The sequence below is a fragment of the Dipodomys merriami genome, unplaced genomic scaffold (genome assembly GCF_024711535.1).
Source record: "Dipodomys merriami isolate MVZ:Mamm:240054 unplaced genomic scaffold, mDipMer1.0.p SCAF_2587, whole genome shotgun sequence".
Classification (NCBI taxonomy): Eukaryota; Metazoa; Chordata; class Mammalia; order Rodentia; family Heteromyidae; genus Dipodomys; species Dipodomys merriami.
The window spans coordinates 1-20,781 of NW_027204034.1; the positions used below are offsets into that span (position 1 = coordinate 1).

At 37.7% G+C, this 20,781-nt stretch overlaps 2 pseudogenes; both read right to left on the bottom strand.

Moving 5' to 3' along the window:
- Positions 1–13,981: 13,981 nt before the first annotated feature.
- LOC138836765 (short coiled-coil protein pseudogene) lies at positions 13,982–14,227 on the bottom strand (annotated as a pseudogene).
- A 450-nt stretch (positions 14,228–14,677) lies between these two features.
- Positions 14,678–15,672, bottom strand: LOC138836766 (serine/threonine-protein phosphatase 2A catalytic subunit alpha isoform pseudogene; annotated as a pseudogene).
- Between the last annotated feature and the right edge of the window lie 5,109 nt (positions 15,673–20,781).

Genomic DNA, 20,781 nt, shown 5'->3' on the forward strand with positions numbered 1-20,781 from the left:
ACTGCTGATGCCTTTAATTATTCAACTTTGACAGATGGAAAGATCATCATGCGGCTTTCATTTAAGAAGCTCATGCAACTGTAGAGTTTGTGCCAAAGGTAATCAGTCACATGAAAGAATCTGCCACAAGTGTAGCTCTACCTTATTTATAGCTTACAAGATCTTAATTATGTTTCATAAATGGACAGTCAAATAAGGAAAATAGAAAATATACATGACTGTAAATTAGCATGTAGAAATTACAGCTCAAAACAGGGAGCCTTTTTCTGTGTCAGATCTAGGGCTTGAACTCAGAGCCTGGACACAATCCCTGAGCTTTTACTCAAGGTTAGCATTCTAACACTTGAGTCACAGCTCCATTTCTGCCTTTTTTGATGCTTAATTGGAGATAAGAATCTCATAGTTTGCTTCTTCAGGTTGGCTCTGAACTGCAATCCTTAGGTCTTAGCCTCGTGATTAGCTAGGATTACAGTTCTGAACCACCAGCCCCTGCTTAGGCAGCCATTTTCAAATTACACAACACTCTCCCAGCAAGCAACCCACAGTACAAGCACACTGAAAATAATACCACTGTTACAGTATTTCTGATCCCTGATGCCCCAGGGAGGAGGTCTCCAAAAGGGAGGAGTCATCTGCATAGCCCTAGCATATGGAGTTCCTGATGTTGTCTCAGAAAAGAATTTGAGGACACAAAGTATAGGCCAAGAAAGTTTATTAGTAAAGCAGAGTGAAGATAAAAAGAGAGTGCACAACCCAGACATGGATATGGACATATCTGACCATAAATACTTCATAATGTTAAGGCATTCATCATACCTGTGCTCAAAGGGAGGTTGAGGGGTTGACTCACATTTAATAAGAGTGATTAAATATACCAAGTGTGAGAACAAAGATAAACATATAAGGTACACTTTCATCAATTAGGCTCAGAGACTTCTAAACTGACCTATTTGTTAAATTTTGGTCATTGATGTCTGATAAGCCTTTCAAAGACAGGATACTCCACATACTCCACATACTCCAAGACAAGTGTCCATCCATGAGATAAATAAAACTTTTAAACACATTTTATCGAGACAAGTTATTTTTCCCAAGTGTTTTTTTTTTTCCACGATGAGTCCCTATAAAATATCCTTGTTCAGTTTTCAGATCACATTTATTTTGGACAAGCAGGCTAAGTCAGAGAAAGAGATCTACTCTTATTCTTTTTTTCTTTTAAATAATTCCGCAGCTTATGATGTAGGCTTTAAAGATAATTCTATTAAAATCACAGAAGCATTATTAATACAATGTCTCTGAATCCCATGCTGCTGTTTCCTTTGTCTCATTTTCCCTGATCTACATCACCTCATCTTGCCTTGTAGAAGTAGTATTTCAAAGGTGTTAAATATTTTTTCTATAGTCTTAGTTTCATCAAGATCTTTATTAAAACAGAATAATCACTGTTTTGCTAAGATATACCTATATGGGCATATAGGGGCGTATATGATTCTGATGGGTTTCTTCTAGCCCTGCTGGTATTTCCTTGATGTACTATTGCTTCCTATCATCTGATCTGGTATCTCACTTTCCCTGATACATTAGATTATTTCTTTGGTGTTCTTACAATGGCCATGTCTTCTGCTAACCTTCTCCCCACCTCTCTGTTGTAGTCTTTTTTTTCTAGAGGGGAGACCAGTGCCTGGTGGCTCTGCAGATATATAATATCAGACAGTTAGTGAGTGGTTGGAAGTGTCCTCTCTTTTTGGCTCCATGACTGCCACTAAGTCCATGCCTTCACCACCATGAAGCTATTTACATGTCATCAGACACAGTTTCCTCATTTTTTCATTCCTCTACCTCTTGATTCAACTTGTACACTCCTGTCAGGTGGATCTTAGTACACAGTTCTTCACATAGTTCCCCTATTTAAGATCTTTAGTGAGTCAACTTCATATAAAGGTCTAGTCAACCTTTCTTCTCTTCTCCCTCTGCTAAGCAATGTATACCCTCCTCTAATCATCAAGAGTCTACCATTTCCTAGTTTTTCTCTTCTCATCGTTTTTGCACATCTGTATTTACCTGCCTTGAGCACCTTCCAAACCATCTGAACATCTTTGAAACCAACTTCTTTTGCAATTGAAAAAATCTAGGATTCAAAGAAGTGTGACTACTCCAAACTATTTACGTTTCATTCAGTTTTGAAACATGGCCATGTGCAATGTTATAAAAGATAGCAATTTATAATACTGAAAATACTAAGTGAATATATTTGCTGAAATTGTAAGGTTTTAGATTTTTAGGTTCTGAGAGGTAAAATAAGGTAGCATGAAGAACATAAGGATTAGCCTTGAGCACATATCAACTCAGGGACTGACCCTTGTTTTATGCTATTGGATAAATTACCTAACTCTCTAAACCTTATTTATAAAATGTAGAATGATGTTGTAAAACTAGTATCATGAATTAAAAGTTTCCATAAATTATAGATATTTGCCTTACATTTTCAATGTTAAACATAGTGACTAGTAAATGATTGGCATTTAATAAAGCTTAATTCAATCAACTGACTATATTCTCATTTAGCTCTAGCATTGCACCTACAGATATTAGATGACAAATCATCTGAATTTAACTAGGTTAAAATTAAGATAGAAGGTACAAAACTTATTACTAATAATTTAAACTTACGTTTTTCATTAATAAAGTTGTCTTGGTTATGAACATGTATATTTCAGTTGAGTTTAGACCTTTACACAGGTTGGATGGTTGACAACCCAATGAAGACATCTGCAGAAATGGTGGCCTGAGTACAATAGAAACAGGTGTCACCTGAATTTCAGCAGAACAGCTTATAGACACTGAAGAAATTTTTAGAGACAAAAGAAAGATAAGGAGAGAAAGAGCCTTAGAACTTGGGGAGGTTTATAGAGGATACAGCATGACTAGGTCTTTACTTTGGATGCTTATTTGTAATTCAGGGGCTTAGAATTTCATATAAATAACAGAGCATTTTTTAAAAAATAGAACTAGCTAGATGAGGTTTCCCAGTAAAAATTCAAGCCTGAGTCTTTCCTTACTTTAATAAAGGGGAGATTATCATTGTTATGATAAAGTAGTCTAAAACTACAATTCCCTCCCTCATTTTGTAGGATGTACCAAAATAAACTTATGGGGGAAAATGATTCCCTCACTAGTTAGCTGTGATGCTTGCTCCTTCATTGCCAGATTGCTTTGGCCTCTCAAGAGTGGTGCTGACCCTTCTAGGTAGTCTCCATCAAGTTCTTTGTAACCAAAGGTGCTTAACAAGATCAACAAAGCAGAAGTATCATATTCGAAAAGTTGTTGGTAAGAAGAAATTTGTATGAACTCAGAACAGTTTTGAGTTACTTTAGAAATGAGATTTAGTTATTTCTTCAGGGTCACAATCCTAGAGAGTGAGGAAATTTGATCTATTTTTTCAAATGAAAAAATACAAGCTAACGGGATTTCTGTAAAAAGTAAGACACATTGTGTGCAAGAAACTAATATCTAATGGAATTTCAAAATTCATAGGTTTTCTACTCCTCTGCATAAAGTTCCACCAAGTCCTCAAGTCATAACAGTAAAGGTCAAAGCAAATGAATTTTGTTATTATTTGCTTCCTGGTCACCAGAGATGCCATAACTCTGACAAAGTGGATAACATAGTCATTAATGTGACCTTTCTGAACAACTATATAGTCTACGTGTTCCAGTGTGAGTCCATGGGATGCACAATCAGAGCTGAGACTGAGAAACTTGTTATCAGTGTAAAGCCCGTCCTCATCTTCCACCAGTATCAAAGGAGTGGACTTCTTCACTAGGAGGAGACTGGGCTTAAAGTGGGAAGCCAACAAGCTCATCATCTGTGTACCTTTTCTGATACTTCAGTGTTCTTCATGGATGTGAACCCTGAGAAATGTAACTTCACCAGTGTCATCAACAACCCTAGTTTCAACAAATATTTACATTTCTTGGTTAGAGATCATCCATGATAATTTTGACATCATAGAGTGATTCATCATCATAGTCCATGCCACCCAGACAATAAATAGCCCTTTCAGAAATTGTCATTTGTAACCTGTAACTTATCCAATGCTATTAGTTATAAAACTGACCTGGTTTCACATTTGGTAGCTGTTTTCAGATGTCATCAAGAAGAATGGTGAATCAAACATCCACACCTCCCCTAAAGGGCTGTACTGAGAATCAGATTGTCTATGTCTTTAACAATGATATCCACTCTCCAACCTTGGATCTGAGAACCAACATTACCCTTAATAATCAACCATTTATCAAGCTCATTTCTTGCTGCAAAAATTAATTTAACTGAAAAACCAGAATAGTAGACATTTTGATTCACATGACCTCCAAAGAGTAACCATGCGACCCCATCCCCATTCCAATAACAGTCTTCATATTTGGGGAATCTTCCTTGGAAGGGGAGCACTTACGTTGGAACAAATGGTCTCTTCTTCTTGACAGTTTCCATGTCAGGTCCCTGAAGAGGAACTTGGGGAACTTTACCTTATATACGGTCAACAAACTTCACTATAGATAGAAACTGCTACTAAAACTTAGAAAAAAGACAACTAAAAAGAAAGCAAATTGGGCTAGGAATCAACACAAAAGTTCAGGTTGAGTTAACTATTTACTGGTTATTGGGCATCACATTTTTATCTTCTCTTAGCTTCTGAAATACTATTCCCCATTATATTTTGTGCCCAAATATAGGGGAAAGATAACTTTATTCTCACACTCAACTCTCTTGGAGATCTGTGCGTTTTTCTCAAAAATATGTAATTCAGTTCTCTGGTACATATTGGCAAATCACCAGGTCTGTCCACTTCAGGGATGAACCTTACAAGACTGCCCCCCTTCAGATGTCAATCATCATCCCTTCTTTGTTAGATCATTTTCTAGGATGGTTCAAAGTCCTCAGAAAAAGTTTACTCCTAGATTAAGGATTATAAAAGGACATCACTCAGGAATTAGAATATTCCATGCTCTCTCCAAATGTGCCACTTTTCAGCCAGACAGGTGTTTAACAACTTATAAAGTCACTGAAACTTGTGATTTTATTTTAATCTTTTACTTGTACAAAGGAGTTGACCTTTCAACAAAGCAGTTTGTGAATATAATGCAAAGTCCAGAAGGCAAATCCCAGAATAAAAATAAACTGTATTTAAGGGTCCTAAAATGAAATAGCCAGTATACTCAGTTACTGAGGAACTTGGTAAGCTACAGTGTACTAAAAAATGGACACAAGAAATTACCATACTTAGGTAAGCTGTAGAGTAGGAAACTGACCATACTCAAAGAATAAGTAAAATAGAATCAATACAGTATTGCTGCTCCAAAATACGACTAAGTGCTGTTTAACTACCTCCCTAGCGTTTTCTTTTTATCCTTGTAATATACCCTGAGACAAAGTAAGAGATAATTTATTTCGAAATGAAATGCCCTATTTTTTGAGTACTGTCCTGAATTTTTCATTTGCCTATAATAATCTATTGTCCTGGATAACAAAAATAGTATTGGGCAAGGATTATTTAAAGCTCTTCAACAGAAAGCAGTATAATGAAACTTACCGAATTTCTTAGAAAAGTAGTAACTTTTAGTTGAAGAGCTCTGAAATTGAGCCATATAGCCTTGTACAGTGATATAAAACAAAAATGGTGGAAAATGAGAGGAGGTGTAGGAGACCCCAAATAATAGGCCAAGTAGCAGTTTGTTGTGAAAAAAAAAAACCCTAGTAAACCAGGTATCAGTAGCTCATATCTGTAATCCTACCTATGCAGGATTTAGAGGATGGCAGTTTGAAGCCAGTCTGGGCAGAAAAATCTATGAGATTCCATCTCCAAAATAACTAGAAAACTTAAAATAGGTTCTATCTGGAGGCTGAAGGAACATTGTTAGCTTATTTTTTCCAGCTTCTAGTGACCATTAGTATTTCTTTCTCTGTGGTGTCTTCTTCCATCACCAAAGCATAATCATCCCAACTCTGCTTTCATCACATTACCCCCTCTCTAATGAAATCTACCTATGCTATGGCGAATGGAAACACCTTTGTAAAACTTCTTAATCATCCATCTTTCCCAACACTCCCTTTCCCTCATTTATCTTAATTTTGGGTTATTCATTAAATTTGCCATTTAGCCCAGCAGTTTGTGTACAATGCATCTTAATCTGTGTTGTCACTTTAACATCATCACCACTTTTGACACACTCCTCTTATATTTCTCAATTCTGTGGTATATACAATTAATACTTGCCTGTATTCTACCCCTTCTCTCTTCATTCCCTCCACTTGGCCTTACCTGCCTCTCTTACTAGTACCCATTTCCTGGTCTTTATTTTGTTGGACTTTGACTTTTTAAAGAACTTTAAAGAGTTTTTTAAAAAGAATTATTTTATTTGCACTCTCTATTATAGAGTCTATCACACTTCAGTTAATTCATTTGTAACCCCTTGCTCACCCACTGCGTAACCTCTGGTTTTTAGAAAATTATAGGCACATTGTAGCTACCACAAATGAAGGAAATAATGTAACCTATATTTCTCTGTGTTTAGTTTAAGGACAGTCATGATTATAGCCATGACGGATCCATTTGAATAATCCAGTTTCAAGATTCTTAATCAAATCTTTCTTTACCATCAACACCCACAGGCACTAGGAATTAGAATGTAACTATTTCTTGAGAGACCATGGTTGAACCTACCATAATGATACAGCAAGAATTAGCTGTTTTGTGCCATCCTAAACATAGCTAGCTATGGAAAACTCTGGATTGTTATTGAAGTGTAAAATAAAGTGCTTTGCATTGTTAGAACTTTCCAAAAATTGAATGACTTCCTTGGATTTGTGAGAGGATAGTAAACTGGATTTTTTTTCCAGTCCTGGGGCATGAACTCAAGGTGTGGGCACTGTCCCTAAGCCTTTGTGTGATCAAGACTAGAACTCTACCACTTGCACTACAGTGCCACTTCTGGCCTTTTGAGTATTTTATTAGAGATAAGAGTCTCATTGACTTTTCTGCCTGGGCTGGCTTTGAACCCAAAACCTCAGATCTCAGCCTCCTGGGTAATTAGGATTACAGGCATGAGCCACTGGTACCTAGCATAAACTGGATTTTAACTATGCCATCCCAGTATAATACTTGTGACATTCCAAAGTACTAGGCAGAAACACATTTTTCAAAATGGTTCTATAAAAAATTGTAAGAATAAATTACTCTGTGTCAGAAAATCATGCAGACATGCAGGTACAGAGAACAAAGAAAGGTTTATTGCCTGCCGGGAAAGGAACCGCAAGACCTCTTCCCACAAGGGAGAAGTGAGAAGAAGCACTGGCTATTTTCTGAGGTGACCTATATTACCTAGGAGGCTTAGGAGGAGCTAGAAGGGGGTAGGAGGAGACCGTGGTGTGGATGTGTGGGCCAGGGGCTTCATCATGGCAGACTAGGATTTATGGCTGCTGTCCAAATAATAGATAGATAAGGGGTCCTGCAATTGCCTGGAACTGAAGGTCACTGTTAGGGGCTCTTGTTGCCTTATATGGTGGTAGCTGCCCCAGAGAAGTGCCATCCCAAGATAAAGGGGGTTGGAGGCTGATTATTTACTAAATGGGCCTAGTGTTGCCTAGGAAGGGAGCATGTTAAGCTGTGGAGAGGGAAAGAAGTATGCTAAGTTATAGGAAAGGAGCTCATTTCACTAAAAGAAATCATATAAAGGGACTACCTATCTAGGATGGCTTTGAACTGTCATCCTCAGATCTCAGCCTCTTAAGTAGCTAGAGTTATAATCCAGCTCATTTTTATCAAGATTGTTTTGGTTATGGAAGGTCTTTTGTGGTGCCATTTGTATATTCTATTGTTTTTTTTTTTTACTATTTCTATGAATAGTGCCACTGGAAATTTAAAAGATTGAATTGAATCTATGCATTGCTTCCTATTGTATGGACATTTTAAGCAATTTTTGTTAAGTCCATTACATAGACTCTACTTTCATTCATTTATCTTTTCTTTGAAATACTTAATGTCATAGTTTTAAATGCACAAATCCCATCCTATTAAATACCTTTTTTTGGTGCTAGTCCTGGGTTTAACTCAAGGCTTGGCCACTGTCTCCGAGTTTTTGTCAAGGTTAGCCTTCTACCACTTAAGCCATAGCTCCACTTCCAGCTTTTATTTTGTCTAATGGAGGTAACAGTCTGACAGACATCTCTAACCAGACTAGCTTCAAACTGTGAAGCCATGACACCAAGATTCTCAAATCTCTAGTTTAAATGCTATTTTTTAAAAAATAAAACTAGCTTTGATTTAAAAGAATTCAACTTAAACTTTTCAATTGATCTACACCAAGACTTTTTAAAGTTTATTGGTGCAAACCATATCAAAATTTAAAGTTTATTTGGTGTTACTACAGATTGAGGTATTGGTGCAGCTGATTTCCATGTAACTCACTCCAAACAGAGGACAATTATGGGGTAAAAAACTCAGTAATGAAAAAGATAAAATCTTACTAAGGGACAAGAAAAAAGTCTGAATAGCCTGATAAATATACTATTAATAATCAACCCAAGCAAAAACTTGTGAAAAAATTCCACTCTGTATATTACAAAAATATGCAAGGATGACAAATATGTCTGAAAAATGCTGCACGGGAATGATGCTTTAAACCAAAAGGTATTATTATAAGCCTATTAGAAGGGCCCAAATCCAGAGCATTCACTCCACCAAATGCTGAAGACATGAACAGAAACTTACTCATTTTTGGTGGAGAATGCAATTGTACAGGTACACTGGAAGTAAGGAACATAATGGCAAGGTCATATGGTGAAAATGTTTTGTCAGAAATCATGTTCCTTACTATTTACACAGAAGAGCTAGAAACTCATGTCTAAAATGAAATTACAATGTGGGCTTTCACAACAGCTTTATCCATACTTGTCTAAACTTGGAAAGAAGATGTCTTTCAGTAACTAACTGAATGAATAAGCTGTGGCACATCCAATGTAGTAATCTGTGCTAAAATATAAATGAGTATCTAGCAATGGACATGGAGGAAATTTAAGCAATCACTTGTTAAAAGAAACTAATCAGAATAGTAGAGATGTATGCACTATTTATTAAATGTATGTACAAAGGCAAAACCATGGAGACAGTAGAAAGGTCAGTAGTTACCAGGGGCAAAGAGACAGAGTGAAGCAATAAGAAAGCAGGATAAAGAGATCAATTGATTCTATCATGATAGATTCATGCTGATGTTCATTCCATGAATGTGTATAAATTTATACCAAAAGTGAACCCTGATACAAACTGTGGGGGACACTTCAGGTGATAGTGAGGTGTCATTTGTAACAATGTACTACTCAGAGGATAGTGATAGTGTGTCAGGGTATATAGGAAATCTCTGTATCTTCTACTTAATATCTTTTTGCTGTGAAATATAAAACCTCAAAAAAACTCTATTTATGAAAACTCTATTTATGAAACAACTACTCACACAAACATTTGCATGCTTTTGTTCAAAATATGTTAATGTGAAAGAATAAGTTGAGAGCCAAAACTCATTTTTAAAGTTGGTTTATCTCCAAGCGTATGGGTGTTTTATTACTATTATTATAAATGCTCTTTAATGTAGGCTTTCTCGTTTTTTATCATGGACAGTTTCGAAGTGAAATGAAAAACAGCTTCTTGACAAGCTTACAGACTTTAAAGTTGTTCAAGTGGGTGGAAGAAATGAGTGCTGCAAAGCTTTATCGACATTGATAGAATTGCTTTATTCTAAAATGACATAAATAAGCCTCTTCAAAAGGTTCATCAAATATATCATGTAAATTTCTATGTCAGTTTTTGGAAGTTGACAACTTTTGGACCTTAGGCATAAATACATTGCCCCAGTAAAACTTAAGCCAATGCTTTTACTGGCAACTTCACAGATTTCTAAAACTGTCTTCTGAGAGTTTACCATGGTACTCCTTAAGTGTGTGTGTATGTGTATACGCATGCACATGCGTGCATGTTATTTCAAACTGTAAAAGTACTTTTTTGGTGTGGTCATGGGGCTTGAACTCTGGGCTTCAGTGCTGTCCCTCAGCTCTTCAGGTCAAGGCTAGCGCTCTACCACTTGAGCCACAGTGCCACTTCTGGTTTTCTGAGTGGTTTATTGGAGATAAGAGTCTCATGGAGGGGCTGGGGGTTTAGCCCAGTGGAAGGGCGCCCGACTGGGGCGCCCAAGGCCCTGGGTTCAGTTCTCAGCCCTAGTTTAAAAAAAAAGAGTGTCATGGACTTTTCTGCCCTGGCTTTGAACAACGATCCTCAGATCTCAGCCTCCTGAGTAGTTAGGACTACAGGCCTGAGCCACCAGCACCTAGTTTTGTAAAAGTACTTTATAATGAAAGCAGTAAGGGATCTTATATTTATTATAAGTTAGATACTTCAATATCTCACTTAATCTTACGAGGTCAGAATTGTCATCTTCTTGTTATCTTCATTTTAAACATCAGCAAATTATGGTATGGATTCACATAACATTGAACATTATGTGTCAGGCACTGTTTCAATTATTTTTTGTATATTGACATAATTGCTAATTTTAGCAACATTAGAAAGATGGTGTGTCCAATTACCCCATTTTGCAGATACCGCTTTCACTATATTTGATATCAGTATATCATGTGGAGGAGATGGGGACAAACAAATCGTTTAAGGATTCAGGTGGACCTGTTGCAACAATGAGAAGTACAAAATGTCATGTCAAAACCAGCTTTACAATTTCGGTGTGGGGGGGGAGGGGGGTATAATTGGGTGGGGGGAGGGGGGTAAAATTGGGTGGGGGGAGGGGGGAGGCAGGGAAGGGAAGTGAAGGGTAAACAAAGGAGGAGGCTGCAATGCTTGGTAAGAAATGTATGCATTATTCTGCCCATGTAATTGTAGCCCCTCTGTACAGTATGTTCTCAAATAAAATAAAATACAATTTAAAAAAAAAAAAAAAAAAAAAAAAAAAAAAAAAAGAAATTGAAGAACAAACAGATCAGTGAAAGTAACAGACACTTAGGATTGGAGTCATGTGATATTTGGCTGGATTCTATGAGTGAACAAAAAGCCTGTGTAACCTAAGGAATAGCAAGTGGATATCCAGTATGGAATGGAATCAGCACAGGTGCTCTTAAATGGACAAATGAATCAAGAAAAGTTGGTATATTTAAACAATGAAACCTGTAAGTAAACACTGGATGATATCCAAGTGGCAGATTTAAGCAAATGCTCAAAGTACTCAAAATTCCTTAGAAGGCAAAGCGATAGCCCAACAAAATAAGCAACAAGAAACAGTACTTGCAAGAGGTAGTTGGGGCCAAGGAGAGAGCAGTAGACAAATGAAGAGGGGGAGAGACAAATGAAGAGGGGGAGAAATCAAGAATTCCATGTATATTCCAAACAACTAAGAAAAGGTCAGGGGGGGTGAGTGAGAATGTTGAGTACCACTGATCAAGTGAGTTGTATTCATAAATTGCTTTGTTAAATGGTAACTCATGTACAACTGGAGATAATAAAAAATGAGTTCAAGGATCAGAAAGACTTAGTTTTATTTTAGTTTATTTCTATCTACCACTTCTGTTCAGCAGATCTTTTGCTACACCTGTCTTTCTGATCCTTGAACTTTCTCAACTTTTAAGTCATTTTCTCATTTAAGTGAAACTTTGTATGTTATTGTTGTTCCCTGACTTTCAGAGTATTACGATAAAGTCAGGGAGTATTAGGGTAAAGTTAGGGAGTAACAATAAAATACAGAGTATTAGGATAAACTTTTTCACGTAAACTACAATGACACATTTGTAGCTCCACCTAGCAAGTATTTAATTCTGATTTAGGCATTTACATTAACCTCTTTTTAAGATAGAGAGTAACCTCTTAATTGTCTCTTTTCACCATAGTGCCCAGGGAAAGTTTGAAATTAACATTTGTACTGAAGTGTTCTTTGTTTCTCTCTTAAAGAGACAAAAAAGAAAATATGATATTACCATAGAAGCCTGAGTAAATAATTTAATGTAAGTTGTGAGAATTTGTATTATTATATAATAAAATGCTTAAGACCCCACCACGATGAGGTCCTAAGATGGCACTGGCTGCAATGGTTGACACAGAGAAGCCAACGTAAGAAAGATGAATTTTAGGCTCCATGTTGTGAGCAAGGAAGTTGTGGGCCTCCCTGCCAAGCTCTCTGAGGAAGATCTGCCGCTGGTGTTGGATTCGGGGGGCCTGCCCACCACTGCTTGGGTCTCCTTTACAGCAGACAACAGATGTGAAGCGTGGACAGGAAATTCACTCTTTCTGAGCTGCAAAAACTAGCTTCTGAAAAGAAAGTTGGTTACAACAGGGTACAACAAATAAACCTTGCAACCAAACCCTAGAGCTGGTATAGAATAGCATGTAGCCTATGTAAGAGAAAGCTTGGTGTTTTTCTTTTCTCTGAAACATCTTTTTCTTAAACAGCAAAAAGAAATGCAACACAATTTTAAATATTTGTAAAATTAGGTCACCAAAGGGATGCAAAATGTTTGCAGTATGACTATTACATCTTTATATTGTTAAAGTCATTCATCAAATCTTATACTAACACATAAAATTATCCCATGATTAAAGTAGTTCAAATCTAATAACCATAAGCTATATTAGTGGATCTCTTTTCCTAGTATAATATCTTGATATTACCTCTGATATTGATTCTTTACCAAATGAAATCTATGAACTACATTTTTAAAATTAAAATAATGACTAAAATTCTACAAACCAATTAGTTGAATTTATAGAAAGAATGAGATAAAAATACTGAGCTTACCAATTATACATATAAAAATCACTTATTCATGATTCTAATACTAGTACAATCATCAAAGAATTTGGTAACAGTTAATTGACTCGGTACAACAAATAAACCTTGCAACCAAATTCTAGAGCTGGTATAGCATAGTATGTGGCATATATAAGATCATTCAAACTTAACCCACTTTCATATATATATATATATATATATATATATATATATATATATATATATATATATATATTCCCCATAAGTCTGTTCTGTGACAGAGACAATACAAATCTGGAGTGAAAACATTTGGAGTAAGTTGCTACTTTTATCAATTTTTTTTACCTATTTCTATTTATTCCTCCAAGATTTTCTACTTCTAATAGATACATAACCAAAATGTTTATCTTTTCAGATACCAAGTTGCTTATTTGGTGCAAAATTAAGTTGCTTTTTTGTTTTTAAACGAATCTCAATTTGATAAATTAGTTTCAAATTAAAATCCTCTTTATAGCCCAAATCTGTTTTCAAATAATTAAACAGAAACCATCAGTCCTATCTTATTACTAACACAACTGACAAACTTTAGGAAAGGTTTTGGTTAACATCAGGACTTACACATCAGGTTACTGTTAGGTGATTACTACTCAAAGTACTTTTGCAAATGTGAAACTATCTTGACTTAGGAGAAGAGAAATAGGGAGGATGAGGCAGATGGAGGAGAGGCACACAATGGTGGTCAGATACATACATAAAGCTGTGCATTCAGTACATGATTTTGGTCACATTTCACAACATGGTTATTTTCTTGTATATCTCACTAAGTAAGCATGTAGTAAATGACATTCCTAAGCCTACATATCAACGCAAATTCAATAAGACATTCATCTTCAAGTTAAAATATATGCAATTCTAATCATAAAGTCTCTACAAGATATCTGCACATTTTCTTAGACTAACATAATACACAGACTAATGGAAGTCTCCTGTTAAGTAGTTAATTTTGCCTATATTTGACATTGTTTTCATAAACAAAGGTACTGTAACTTTTAGAATCTACCCACATTTTAAAGGGGGGAGAGAGGAAGGGAGGGTGAAGGAATGGAGTGAAGGAAAGAGAGAGAGGGAGAAAGAGAAGCAGCAAATCCGTAAATGAACTCAATCCCTTACTTTCTTTTGCTTTTTGTGTCAGTTTGGAAAACACTAGAAGCAGACATGGCGTTTTCTATATATTGTCCAAGAACTTGGTTTTCTGATTTCAGCTTCAGTTTTTCTTCCTTAACTGCATCTACTCTTGCTGAGAGATCTTCAAGTGTGTGTTGAAGTTCCAACACTTGATTAATAAGTCGTGTTTTTCCCTCTAGTTCTATCTGATTTTCCACATCAACTGCATCCATGTCAGGGTTCATCATCCTCCTGGGCACTGAACTGTACCTCACACAGAAAAATCATGATGAATGGTCGTCAGAGGGAGAGGCAGGATCCGGAGATCATGCCCTGGGCCAGGACTTCAGCACCAACTGACCAAGAAAGTTATTTGTGAAAGCCAACATGGCCACAGGAGGAGGTCCTTTTGACAAAAGTATGAACAATCAGGATTTACCCAACTGGAGCAGTGAATGTGTTGACGATCGACATAACAACATGGATTGAGGTGGCCAACAGAAGAAGGCAAATAGAATTCTTTTCATCAGAAAAGAACAAGTTTGGTGTAGGCTTGTTCAAGTTCCTGACTATATTACCAAATCCAAGACATTGTGGGCAAAAATGCAAGATCTGTTAATGTTGAGCATTTACTAATCTAATAGATCAACTTAAAGAACAAGGAAAATCATATGTGAAGTTTCTCCAAAAAATCCTTGCTAGAGAAAAATGAGGATATTCAGAAAAATGAGGAGATTCAGCTCCGAGATCTGGTTCTGTAGCTGAGAATACATCACTAAACATAGATGTGCAGTCTGAGGCTTCAGATACCATGAAAGTAGTAAATGTGGCTCACCTCTATGAGGTGCTGGATCAAACTGAAAGAAAGAATATTTGAGAATGCCATTAATGTCCATGATTGCAGCTGGTTACCATAAAGATAACAATAGAGCACTGAAAATCATTACTACATTCTGGTCATGGCACCAGTTACATCCCTCCATCACCAACTGATGAGCTTTAGACACCAATGTCAGCCCTTTCACTGGTATGATTAAATGTCTCAGAAATATCTTGCTCAAAGGTGAAACCAGCTGGAGGAGATATACCCCAAACAGTACCATCATCTGGATCAGACTTCAGCAAGTCACAGACCCTCATGGGGAAATTCCTGTAGGTGATCAAGGCTCAGATGTGATCCAGGGTATCTATGGATGCTGAGAAACCACCATGCAGTTAGAAGATCTGCCCATCCACCAATGCAGTGAGAGGAAGATTGGAAAAGTTTACAGACCTTTTTGACTAACATTTCATTTCCATATTTCCTTAAACACTCATCATAGAAACCATAAACTTGTGTGCTCTCACGATTCCCTCGAAGAATGGTGATGTGTTCATGGTAATGAAATTTAAGAGCTAGAAGCAGTATGACTGTTTCAAGTGAATAATATCCTTTGTCAATATAATCTCCCATAAACAAGTAATTTGTTTCTGGTGATTTCCCACCAATTCTAAACAGTTCCATGAGATCTTGAAATTGCTCGTGCACATCTCCACAGTGTGACTAGACATGGAAGCTCTTGTACATGGGATTCTTTTTTCAGGATTTCCTTAGCCTTCTCACAGGGACTCTTGATGTGGGACTCAGCTGCTTGCATTTATTCAGCTATTCTATCCACGGGTCCAGCACCTTGGTGAGCCACTTCATGTCCATGATGCCATGCTGGAACTGGCGGCTGCTCTGCGCTGCTCCCCCACCACCGCCTGAACACCAAGATCAGTAGAAAACCCTTGTACTTTCAGGTACATTGTAAAAAGCTTTGGTCAGCACTGCAGTAGACAATCTCTCCCACCTCTTCCCCAACACACACCTGTATAGAGTCCACATTTTTCTTTGGGCTTCCTAAGGACAAGCTTGGTCTCCATCTCTACAAAAACGTTTATATTTTTTATTGTAAAGATAATGTACAGAGGTTTTGCAATTATGTAAATGAGTACATGTTCTATCAAGCATTGTTACCCCCTCCATTGTTTCCCCTACTATCCTTTCTCTCCTCCCCAAATCCTCCCTCCCCCCTCTACAACTATCCTTTCTCTCCTCCCCAAATCCTCCCTCCCCCCTCTCCACAGTTGTAACATTCCTTTTCAATATAGTGTCTTGTACATCTCATTGTTACAGTGGGTCAAATTGTATCCTTATTTCAGCATGTTGTTGGTCAAACTGTATCCTTATTTCAGCATTTTGTTATTTCCCTTCCCCTCCCTAAATTAGAAAAATATATATACAAGATCCAGGGTAGCAGAATCAAATGCAGTGAAAACAGGGAAAGAATATACAGGAAGAATATACAATGTACTATGTGATTTTTCTGTTTCTTTTATAAATACATTAAAAACTACATCGAGAAAGATAAAACCACTTGTGTCCCTATCTTGGGATTCATTTTGCTTAGCATCAGGTTATATGTTCACGTGTACGTAGCTTTTGACCTACTCTACTTGTCGTAGACATATTAGTTATTGCGGATAAGGGAAACCATGGGACATATGTTTCTTTAAATCTGGCTTACTTCACTTAATTTTTTTCCAAGTCTTTCCATTTCCAAACAAATGAAACAATGTCATTCTTTATGATGGAGGCATAGAATTCCACTGTGTACATATACCACATTTGCTTGATCCATTCATCTACTGAGGGGCATCTGGGTTGGTTCCATATCTTAGCTATGGTGAATAATGCTGCGATAAACATAGTTGGGTTGGTAGCTTTAGTATGGTCTTGTTTGTGATCATTTTGGTAAATGCCCAAAAGTGGGATTTCTCAATGTAGAGTCTTTTGAGGAACCTCTAAATTGCTTTCCAAAGTAGTTGAACAAGTTTATAATCCCACCAACAATGTAGTAGGGTTCCCTTTTGGCCACATCCCCTCCATCATCTGTTATCAGATTTCTTGATTCTAGCCATTCTAACTAGGGGGAGGTAGAATCTCAATGCTCTTTTGATTTGCATTTCTTTTATGGCTAGAGAAGTTGAACAGTTCTTCATGTGTCTATTGGCCACTCTTATTTCTTCAGAGAACTCTAAGTCTCTAGCCTACTTGTTAATCAGGATGTTGTTTGAGGATTTATTGTTGGAGGATTTAATTGTTTGAGCTCTAAGTAGTTTTTAGATAGGAGGCCCTAGTCCATTGTATGGCTAGTGAAGATCTTCTCCCAATCCATGGGCTTTCTTTTGATCTTTCTAGATATGTCCTTTGCCGTGCAGAAACTCTGCAGTTTCATGCAATACCATTTGTCCAACCTTTGATTTGTTGTGTTTTTGGGTCTTTATTAAGAAAATTTTGGCCTGTGCCAAGGAGCCCTAGATTTCTCTTATTCTTGTAATGTTTTCAGGGTGTCTGCTTTGACTTCATGCACCAGAATCAACTCCAAAATGGATCAAAGACTTCAGTGGTGTATAAAGATCTAGCCTTCTCTCTGCTCTTTTCTAGCTCTTTCTCAGCTCTTTCATTCTCTTCTTTCCCAGCTCTCATTCCCAGGCCTTTCCCAGCGATATGGAGGGCCTACATAGCCTGGTCCTAGCCAGAATGATGAATAAACCTACCCCTTACCTGAATACCAGGTGTGTGGTGCAGTTCTTATTCGGCTACCTCTTTTTAAAAAGCTGACATAAATGGTGCCATGACTCGGATAGAGGGCTTAAAGTCAGGATAGCTGGGATTACTCTATTTTTTTCCTCTTTTTTGTTTTTGTTTGTTTGTTTGTTTTTCCCTTTTTGCTCTGAGGAATACCCACAGTTCTGATGGCCTTTTGGGAACCAGTCTGTCTGCTGTGAACACAGTGCATAGATACCATTGCTGGACTTCACAACCACGTCCACACCACCTCTCTACTCTGGTGAGTGAAACTACTCTCTATGGCTCTTTGTTGCTCAGTCTCTGTCCAGATGTGGCGCCACGCCAGACAGCTCCTATGGCTTCTAGCTGAAAGGCCGATCACCTCTGAAGCTGAGGACGCTTACCTTTGGGGGCTTGTTCATTTCTCTCTAGAGGGCTCTGGGGGAAGTTGGGACACCGCTTCTGCCTGGTCAGCTCCCTTCTCTCACCGGACTCTCCTACTTATTTAATGGGGTGCTGCGAATCACGCCTGAGCCATGAAATCCCTTTGAAATGCTTCCTGCGCTCCCGGGAGAGACAGAGAGCCTAATTTTAAGCCATTCTCAGATGTACACAGTTTTTGCTACTGCAAGGTAAATGGTCAGAAGTCTGTTTAATTTCAGGCTCTCTTTGCTCTCTATCTGCCATTCATATCCAACTTTCTATCATTTTTTTCTACAACTTTTTGGCTTGTGTCTTGAAGACTGTGAAGCAGGTTGGGTCCCGGGGACCCCCCTCTAGGTTCCCTCTCAAAGGCTAGCCAATGTTGGCTTGATCTATTTGTTCAGGGTTTCTTTGCATTTTTCAGAAATTCACCATCTTGAATTGACCATCTTGGCCATATGGTGGGTTAAGAGTTTGACCCCATCTGACCCTTAACCTTCCACCAAGCATACTAGTCCATCCAGCTATTCTAAGGTGCCTTGCTAACAAGTTGTTCTTTTCACAGGACCTGGTAACTAAGGCCCAACCATGTGATGTGCTTTGTTAGCAAAGATGTCTAAACATTGTTGTCAAAATTTTAGGATGAGTTTTGCCTTTTTTGTTTTGTGTTGTGTATTCTACTGAGTACATGGACCTAAAATACTGGGCATATCTGTGCTAAAATTCTCATCACATCTAATGAGTTTTGTCATTTCAGAATATTTTTTGGCAATTCTTGATGAAGACCAGGTAAGCTCTGCTTATTCTATTTGATCTCCTTGTTGCTTTAATTGGAAAAAATAAAGGGCTTTTGTGGCAAAGATTTCAGTTCAAAGCTAACCCTGGCTGAAAATCAAGTACCCTGTATTTGGATTCCCCCTCACAGACCACCAGAGACTACAACCAATGCAAACAGCAAAGAGTCGTTTATTGCAAGCTCAAGCTTGGTCCTCCATGCACTCGGTAACTGGTGATGCTAAGAGGCCCTGAGCATAGAATCAGCACAGTTTTTATGGTACTAAACAAACAACTTTAAGGTTAACTTTTAAAGCAAGCTAAGCTGGGCAAATATAATTGGTTGACATTTATAAAAAAATATCCTTGTTCCGTAGCTTGACCACAAATGGTTATGAGTCACACATAGTCCAACAATATACATGGCATGTTTCACCCTGAGCTCTGAAGAACCAGTTGGTTGGGCCATTATATGGTTTTAACTGAAACTCTTAGCCCTAAGTCACTCAGGGGCAATCACCTGCCTTAAGCAAATGCCACCTATGGCTCCAAGAATTGTTTGTGCATGGCTTTCTGTCTTAAATTCCTGGCATGGGGGTTAACGTGGGTCAGGAGTCAAGTCGCAGAACTGAGATGGAGTGTTAAATAAAAATGGAGTTGCCTAGCTTTTTCATTCTCTCCTCTTCTAGAGCATCAGGGACTAATCATGGTCCCTTAATTGGTACAGTCTTTTATATTTACAGTTTGGTATTGGGATCTCAGAACTAATAGATGGACTGCGCTGATCTCTTTTTACAAGGTCTGATTGTAAGTAACAAAATTAACAGTACCAAAGGCCCTTACTTTTTAAATCCTTTCTTATCCAGAAGATACCAATTTTTCCCCAACTTTTTTCCCAAGGCTTTCTTTGCTACCCTCCTCTTCTTCACAATTCCTTGAGTTTTTTTTTTTTTAATCTCAGAACAGCCTCAAGGCACCACTGAGATGCAGAAGCTTGCTAAATTTTAAGGCTAAGAGTAGGGCTGGTCTCATTCCTTTTACTATCTGTATTGATAACACATTCAGCAGGTTATTACCATATCAGAGCCAAACTATGGTGTAACTTTAAGAGCGGATTTCCAGTCACTATGCACTGAAGTGCCTAAGGCTAGCAAGCCAGTGATATCCTTGCCCCCAATATCCACTGTGGGAATAGAGAGTGTTTCTGGATATCACCCAAAAGAATGTCTCACAAGATCTTAGTTTTAGCAACCTTCAACTAGGAAGCAATCTTAGGTGATGGAATGAGGCAGGAGTTCAGTCTACTTTTACCATGGTGTAGGTGGTTTTTGTGACAATGTAGATTTCCTCTAGGTGACTGTCAGACTATCATCGAACTTTCTCAGTGGCCCCAAGGAACTGTCACACCTTGTGCTGGGAGGCAAATTTCTACACAGACTGGTTAAGGATACATTACATAGGCTTGGCAGGCTGTGGCCCCGTTGATTTTTAAGACTGTTTAGACAATAGTCCTGAACAATTTACCAAAATAACAACTTTCTTTCTAACCAGATATTTTTGTAAATAAACAAAGAAGGCTTAGTCTTGTAACCATCTCTGACAGATGCAGTCTCCACACTTGCACACCTGTTAACACCATTATATTTTTATCTATTTTGCCTCATTTTTCCAAAACTGACTCTGGACTCTTGATCTTAACAGGAGGTTGATGGGCGAAGGTCCATCTTCTGTAACTTCTTCAAGCTGACTTCAGGGGTGTTGATCCTACCTAGCCAGGAACCTATAACCTTAGCCTATTTTACAAAGAGGTTATCAGGGTTAGATGCCATTAAAAACAATATTTTAACTTTTTTTACAACAGCACAGAACATTTCTCTGGCTACAGCAGAGTAGATTGTTTAGCACTCTGGTTTGTAAAAGCATCTTTCTGGATGACTTAGGAATGTGATCTCTAGTGACTCTAACAAAGCCTAAGTTACCTTTGCAGGCCTTCAGACAGATGTCAATAGA